We start from the raw sequence: 6,502 nt of genomic DNA, 5'->3' as shown, positions 1-6,502 counted from the left end.
GGGAGTGGGAATCTGAGTCTGGGGGCAATGCAGACTGTTGGTGGTGGTTGTTGGTGGTGTCTGCTGGGCCAAGCCATGGTGGGCACAGTGCAAGGTGTGGAAATGTGATAGGGGTCCTGGAGTCCCACTCTGCAAGCTCTGCCCAGTCAACAGTGGGAAAAGGGTAGAGGGTGAAGGGCCTGTGCTTGCCTTGGCCCAGGCCAAGGATAAATGTGACCACCAAGGGTCTAAGGCCAGCTTGTGGGAAGGAAGGAAGGAAAGACAAAAGAAACTTAAATCTCTCAGAAATGTATGGTGGAACTCAAGAAGAAGGCAAAAAACAAAGGGTCATCTGAAATTGGGATTGGCTCACTGATAATCCACTGACAAAATTAGAGATCACTACTCAAGCATAAATTTTCTTTAGACTGCTACAAAGATGTCTGACATCAAGGCTTGTGCTGAATATGTTGTGGAATGGGCTGCAAAGGACCCATATGGCTTCTTTACCACTGTAATTTGGGACCTTACTCCAGTATTCCTTGCAAGTGCTGTAATGTTCTAGAAATCAGTCAAGCTGACTGAAGCCAAGGAGAAAGAGCAAAAGAAGAAACAAAAAAAGTCAAGAAACATTGCAAAAGCTAACCAACTAAAAAAGGACTGAAGAGGCAACAGTTTCTGCCACTGGAGAAACACTTAGAAAATTTTGGAAGGACTTAGGAAGGTTTCATTGGATTTCATGATAGTATTATTCAATAAATGAAGTCTAACCATGCAGTAGAATCATGCTGGTTCTGACCTTAATACTTAGTGGCTTTTAGCTCCGGTAAAGAAAGTTTGTTGGCATCTACTAGCAACAACTTAAATTAGCATTTATTTTACAGGTTGAGCATTCCTAATCTGAAAATTCAAATCCCCAAATGCTCCAAACTCCTAAACTTTTTTGGAGCAGACATGATACCATAAGTAGAATATTCCACACCTGCCAGGCACAGTGGCACATGCCTGTAATTCCAGTGGCTCAGGAGGCTGAGGCCCAAGGATTTTGAGTTCAAAGCCAGCCTCAACAACTTAGTGAGGCCCTAAGCAACTCAGCAAGACCCAGTCTCTAAATGTAATACAAACAAGGGCTGGGTATGTGGTTCAGTGATTAAGTGCCTCTGGGTTCCATCCCCAGTACCAAAAAAAAAAAAATATTTCACACCGGACCTGGTGATGGGTCACAGTCAAACCACAGTTGCACTAAAAATGCTGTATAAAATTATCTTCAGCCTATATAAATCAAAAACAACTTGAAGTAACTAAAGTCTGTCACTGTATATGAATATTGAAAATTTACTAGTTCTATTGTTTAGCTTTTGTTTTTGTGTTCTCTTTTTCTTCTCCTGGTACTTACAAGGAAAAATGTTATGTGTATTAGAAAAATATTTTAAACACATTTTCTTCAGTTTCAAAAAATTGCCTTTATCATACTTTCCTTCTAACACAATTGCCAAATTAATTACAAAATCATTAATAATTAATGATTAATTAATTAACTAAAATTATTTAATAATCAGGTTGATTATTAAATTGGTTACTGATTTTCCTTATGCTTTATGTCAATAAAATTAAGTACAATTAAATAATTAAGTTAGTTAACAATGTAAGTTAAATTATTTCTTACATTGGGAGATTATTGAATATAAGAATTAAGAAAAATCTTGATTAATGACAATACTGGAAATTGATAAAGTTATAATTGATGTGTATGTTTAAATAATTCATTTTAATACTTTACTCAGAAAATGCTATATCAAATATAAAGGTTTTATATAAAACAAATTTATTGAAAACAATAATATAGTTGTTAAAACCATATTATAGAATGTACATTTTTATACTTATTTGTATTGAATTTGATAATTTTCAAAACAAATTAATTGTTTTTATGTTTATAATAAGGGTATATTAACAGGTTAACTATTTTTCATATTCTTGAAAATTTGAAAACTAAATCTTCTTTGGTATGAACAAGTTGTAGAAGAGGAATCTGAAAAATTAGAGATCAAAATTATTTTCCAAATAACAATAGCAGGACAAGCATAGAAGGCTCTTGAGTTTTTTAATCTTTGTTTATTAAACAATACAATCATTAAATAAGTGAAATTTAATGTGAGTTTCTCTTCTTGCTTTACCTTTTCCTCTTAATTGAGAGGTACAGCAAATTTCTTATTAATGGAAGATTTTTGTAACTAGAATTCAGAATAGCTGAAGTATTCATTACTGGTACTTAGTGATATATTGGTTAAGATTTAATTTTGACGCAATTTTATAAAAAGCATTTCTGCTGAAAAGACAAGCCCATCATTAATTCTTCTGTGAAGCTGGCCATAAGCATCTAAATGTTTTGTTCAGCAGATTTTTTTGTGGGAGAGAATGCAGGATATGTAGTTCATTACAGTTTTAAAATACTCTCATATATACTCACTCAAAATGGAGGATGACTTTGAGATTATTAGAATATTTTCTTTCTGTTTTGTTTTGTCTCTTTTCCTTTCAGGAGTATCTTTTTTAATTGCTACTCTTAGTGAAGTTGTTCATTCAGTTTAATATATAAGAAAAGCAGTAGGGGTGGTTAAGATTTCCTTTTATCCTCTATTTTGTTACCTGTAGTTTTCGTGACTGTAGGACTCAGTTATCACTCTTTGTAATAATCCATTTTGTTTTCTTCCATGGAAATTTTTTTCATAGCATTAGGAGAGATGGAATGGAAGAAGGAAGAGGGGGAAATTGAAATTTTCATGCTTTTCTTACCAACTGTGCACACACAAAATTAAAACAGGATCAAGCTCCAAATCCATTTTAATGTCTAAAATATCAAACTTAAACTGATTTATTTCCTTTTTGTATGCTTAATAGTTAATGTATTAACAGTACAGCTTCTACAGACAGACCAAGTACGAACCATGACTCCACCATTCTCTAACTATTGGATCAGGTTGTTTAACCTCTTTTACCTAATTTTTCACATCTATAAAATGAAGATTAAAAAAAGTAAAACCTGATTTCCTTGGCAATACTGACAATATTAATGTTTAGTATATTTAAACACCATGAAACCATATCTAGCATGGTAAATATTCAGTATCAATAAGCTGTTTTGTGAAGAAATACTATTAATACTATTGAATAAAAAACTAAATGATTTAATTTTAAGTGTGCCAACTGGTAATACTTGGGAAACTCTTTAAAATAACAGCCTAAAGGAAGAATGAGACATCTGGTCACTCTTGTTTGATTTGATTTTATCTTTCCTTTACTAGTCCTATGCTCTAAAATATAGGAATTTACAGTGCTTTGGAATTCATTTTATAACAGCAGACAAGAAAAAAGCAGCATAAAATTAAAATAGCAAACCAAGCATTGTATTTTACATGTTGAGTATTAAAAAAATAAAGATCGTATACTATAAAGAATCTACTAATACACAATCAAGCAATAATGAGATAAACATCTGAACATCACCCGAGAATGATCAGGTTGGAATGTTTTCAGTTTTTATACTCAATTTTCACGTTAGAATTTTATAATTCACATTCGTATTGAAGTTTGCATTTCAAATATTTTATATTTATTGTATTCAATACATTAAAAAATTTACCATTTTTAAGTAATTACCCCTATTTTATTTCCATGTAAACTGGGGGAAACTATAGATTGTAATACATTTAAACATTGGGAAGATATAATTATTTTAATAGCAGCTTATTTGAATAAGTCTACATAATCCAACACTTAAGGGTACTGTGTTTACTCAAAATGTAAAGAAAATGTGGACAAGTATGGACAAGTATGGTAAATTCATGCTCCATTGAACAAACTACCAAATTAGCTACTCTCCTTTGAAAACACACAGAACTGCTCACTTATTGACATTGACTGCTCACTTACATTGTTTCTGCAGGGGAGAAATACTGTTCTATTGGGACTCATTAATAAGGCAAGATGTTTTAAACACAATGAAAATATCAGAACATTTGTCAATTAGCTAGGAACATAGTCAAAATGATAGTGGATGGTAATGTAATATATAGAAGGATAATTTTAAATTCTTACTCATAAAAAATGAAACTGAAAATTGTAAATATATTATAAAAGTAGCACAAATAACCTAATCAAGGGAAACAACATTATTGAAGCCCCTTAATAAATGAATGTCAAATTCCCTTTCATATGAAGTTCAAATAAATTATTATTGCACATTTATGACATTGTATTATTTTGCCACCTTAATAAAAGGTTTTGATCAAGCAAGAAAAATTTATTTCCAACTATTGCATACAAGGATTTTGTGTTATGAACATACGGGAAAACTTCACATTTGATTAATACAGAAATAAATTTAGAGTATTTGTTTTTCTAGATGACAGTTCCATCTGGAACCATGGAGAAGCATCCAGCTTTAACATTAGAATGTGAAAGAAATGAGAGCTGCCTATCTCGCTTTTAGTTTGTTCATGAAGGCAGAAGTTTATCTATTGCTTCTATATAGGAATGGATCAGAAACGTAAGATATTTCATAACATACCCTTTTATAAATAATTTAAGGTCGCTAATTATTAGTTTTTCATTTAAAATCATGTATCTATTTTTATTTGCATCTATTTTAAACTTCTTTCTCTTCTAGTTACACCTCTTTTTCGTTCTACCTTCTCAATGCTTTGGCCTTATATTTTGGCTATTTTTCTCCTGGCCACTAAACAGAGTGGTTCTTGATGTTAAAATCAACAATTATCATATGCAGACCAAAGAAACAAACAAAAAAAGTAAAGAATATGTAGTAACTAATTTTTGGCTATTTTTGAGATAGTGATAGTGTATCTACTCCAATCCTCTGTCTCAAAAGGCCATCTCATCACATTTTTTGGGCTAAAATATGTTATCACAATGCTTCAGATAACATTTTTAGGGAAACTGGAATGCTATAATTGATCTATATTAATTAAAATTTATAGTCATAATAGAGACAAGGATACTTTTGTTGTTATGTGAATACTTGAAGGAAACTTATTGACTGTTGCCAAGAAAAGGGACTGAATGTTTTTTTATAGACACTCAATGATGTCCCCTGAAATAGAGGATACCTACTTTAATAACCGGTGGTTGAAATTCTTAAATAATTTAATTGAATCAAAGCTCAACTAATGTTGAAGGGATACAGGTTCTACACAGGTTAATTTCAGCTGAGGAAAAGGGAAAACCACAAAGAGAATATAAGAGAAACGAGATAGTAATCCAACCAAGCAGTTAGCCTTGCAGAGGAGAAAAGTGAGACAGGATATTTGACAGGGAGTTCTATTGTGTCAACAGATAATGCATATTCAAAAATGCATCACAGCAGATAACATCAGAAAGGATGGATCTTATGACAGTTTTCAAGATTCCTCTGATTTAAATAGGAGACAAGTCAGCATAAATTAACACATAGTTCCAGATAGACAAGAAATTTTGATGTTGATATTTAAAATCTGGTAGGCAAAGGAGAGCAAGGAAGAAATTAAATTTTTGACAGCTGATATTGAAAAAGAGAGTAAACTTATTAAGTTTTGCCAGAGACAAAGATCAAGAAACAAGCAATATGGATATGCTGCTAAGTAAATTGTCTATGATCTTTAAGTCATCTCCAATAGTAGACACAATGGATTATAGAATCTGGGTTAGGAATTAATCTGAAACATAGGGTTATATAAACATAACTGAGAGAATAACTCATTATTTTCAGCTCTATGGTAGGGAATGATATAATTGCAAAATTTGTCAGCTCCTGCAAATGAATAATTTTATATAATTAAATTAATGTATTTATAAGTTAAAATTCTCAGACTTATGAGAATTTGTGATTTAGGTTGTTACTTCAGCAAAATCAAAATTTTCCACAGGTTTTGAAAATTGTTATATTAGTCAATTTAATATTTTATATAGAGAATAATAATGAGTTTTCTTGACATACTCCGCATAGGACTATTTGTATTTGTTCCAACACACTGAAAAATGAAAAGACAGTTTGCTATAGAGGAAACAGAACATACACTCATACTTAAATAAAATTAATAACACTGTGCTAAGTAATAATATTCTATAAAAGAATACACCTAGCTTTTTTAAAATTATGAAATTAAAAAATAGATATCTCTCTCCCCTAAACAGTAAGGATCAATATAGTTAATGGGAATTGAAGGTTGTGTATTCTGAATTTTCTGGCAAAGATCAATGAAGCCTCAAGTGCTCCTTAAATGTCAACAATCTTGCACTACAACATACCACAACCCTGACTGTGCCTGAGCAAATCAGAAGCAAACTGCAAACGATCACTTACCAAAGCAATGACCTCGGTGCTGCTACAGAGAAGAGCTCTACCTGACAGCACAGAACCATCCTAGCTCTAAACCAAGTGCAGATCTTTTTGGTATGTGAGGTGGTGAGAAAGAATGTTACACCAAAGCTGGCAGATGCAAAAGCAATAGGTATTACACAGCAGCCT

General features: G+C 32.0%; 1 pseudogene across 1 annotated transcript; it reads left to right on the top strand.

Moving 5' to 3' along the window:
- The first annotated feature begins 418 nt into the window (after positions 1-418).
- Positions 419-643, top strand: LOC306659613 (small integral membrane protein 15-like; annotated as a pseudogene). Its single transcript has one exon. The product of its transcript is annotated as a small integral membrane protein 15-like (transcript).
- The last annotated feature ends 5,859 nt before the right edge of the window (positions 644-6,502 follow it).

Source organism: Sciurus vulgaris (assembly GCF_902686455.1).
Source record: "Sciurus vulgaris genome assembly, chromosome: 4".
NCBI classification, from domain to species: Eukaryota; Metazoa; Chordata; class Mammalia; order Rodentia; family Sciuridae; genus Sciurus; species Sciurus vulgaris.
The sequence above is the reverse complement of the archived record's forward strand: the minus strand, read 5'-3'. Positions and strand labels throughout refer to the sequence as shown.